The sequence below is a fragment of the Aplysia californica genome, unplaced genomic scaffold (genome assembly GCF_000002075.1).
Source record: "Aplysia californica isolate F4 #8 unplaced genomic scaffold, AplCal3.0 scaffold00006, whole genome shotgun sequence".
NCBI lineage: Eukaryota > Metazoa > Mollusca > Gastropoda > Aplysiida > Aplysiidae > Aplysia > Aplysia californica.
In genome coordinates, this window is record NW_004797276.1 from 18,744 (window position 1) to 20,824 (window position 2,081).

The 2,081-nt window shown below is 42.6% G+C and overlaps 1 protein-coding gene across 1 annotated transcript in view; it reads right to left on the minus strand.

The window, feature by feature from the left end:
* LOC101864659 (serum paraoxonase/arylesterase 2) overlaps positions 1-2,081 on the minus strand; it is a gene marked incomplete in the record, with an annotated part of 17,568 nt that overhangs the window by 3,519 nt on the left and 11,968 nt on the right.

The following is a 2,081-nucleotide window of genomic DNA, read 5'->3' on the forward strand; positions in this document are numbered from 1 at the left end:
AGAGAGAGAGAGAGAGAGAGAGAGAGAGAGAGAGAGAGAGAGAGAGAGAGACTAATTTAATGGATAGGAAGAGTACAACGGACTCACAGAAATTAAGGAGTAAGAAAGAAAAGAAGCAAGACCTACCAAAGGCCCCCTCCAGACCCCCTCTTGAACTCTAACCGGTTTACTCATTCACTGTGCCTGCATGCTGTCATTGACCTAAGCTCTTTCCTTTCTGCTTACCATACAATGGTGTCAGCTTGCTGGGCAACAAGATTTTATGAGGAACATGATACTGTATTGTATAAAAAGGTAAGTTAAAGCAAAACAAATTGTCAACTGGTTGGCAAGTTTACAAATACCTAAATTCCTTCACAAGGTATCTAGACATTTTGATTGGGGTCCCTGTCTGAGTAGATTCAAATATATTTTTAAACCCCACACTCTTGAATTATTCGTTGTTTCTGCAATACCCGGGATGATGACACAAAGAAGAAGGAAAAGTCATCATGTAATTTCTTGATGAAAAGTCACAGGAGTATCAATATGTGTCACGACATGGTAGAATCAGGCGCTCGTCAATGTTTGGGCATGTGAAGTTATTGGTGTCATCGTAAAGCTTGCTCATATGACTATCTTTCGATGAAACCAATGCCCATCTCACTTGTGTAGAAGTCGAGGTATTTGCCCTTGGAGGAGGTGGGGTGGGGGGTGGGGGGTCGCTTGGATTCAGAGGTAAAATTAGCGAGAAAAGAGCCGCCACAGTTTGGTGATTTCCAAATCTTGAGAGTCCTTGGAAACAGAACATTTACAATTAATTGCGTGCCTTTAATCAACGTTTCTCAGTAAAATCCACTCAGACATGTGTCTTTAAAAGGACATAAAAGGTGTCGAGCAGAAGGAAAACAACAAAACAACAATTAAAAAAAAACTCCCCACATAATAAAAATTCGATAAAAATTGCTGAACCTGCGGGAAAACGCCAGTACCTTCCATTTCATTATTTTGACGAGCACTTGATTTTACCACGATGACTCACATATAATTTTATTCATGCTACGATCATTACAGTATTCGGTGTGCCCAGTGCCCAACAAATGACCGCCTAGACCTCTTGTTGATTGGACATAAATGTAAATGTGTGCCGTCCCTGTGGACACATTTGATTCACCCGACCCGATCAGCCAAGACCCAGTCACGCAGATCACAATAGAACATTCCAGCCGCCTCATGGAGATACTGGATAAATAAATAGACTCCTCACGAAGAAATCAAAGCCCATTCTTCTGCTTGTAAGGGCAAAACTAGTAACCATCAAAAACGATTGTCAAATGTTCGTTTTTAAACCGCCATAGACACAATTAGGATACTTTAGGCGGTGTGTTTTGACTCTGCCTGTTACGGGCCAACCCGGGCTGAAAATAAGTTAACGTCCCTTTATAAAGACCGAGATACTCGATAAAAATTCTTCCCACATGAGAATCGAACTAGGGTCTTTTGCGTGATACGACAGAGCGCCTAACCGCTACTCCATATAGGCCGGTACATCATCTTTACAGTACAACACAGACGTCGGAGGGCTGGCGCTGGAATACAGCTCCCTATCAGACAGAACATCTAGCTCTCGCTGGCAGCACAATTGAAGGTAAAGGAGGCAGTAGATGTAAGCCCAAAGCAGCCTACTTGGAGAACCTAAATAGATGGGTAACGGGGAAAGATCAGGGAAATGTAACTTTTTAAAGAGCACCCGAGCAAAGAAACGAATGAAGAACCATAATCACTGATGTCTATCGCAGATATGGCATATGAAGATGAAGATGGTAATGATGAGGTTGACGATCAGACCGACGTAAATACCGATGATAAATAAACTTCTCCATCTCCACACGATGGAAACATGTACGTCTTCTGCCGACACGAGCAAGAGCCTAACTAACAATCATTACAAAACACACACAGGAGAGCACATCAGTTTGACGGCACCGTCGAACTTGTCAAAGACGACCCAAATGTCGAGGAGAAAATCGATCATCTCAGACAGATGGTTGGCCTTCTCGGACAGTGCCATTATGATATGGAAACATTTAAAGTTGGGCGGG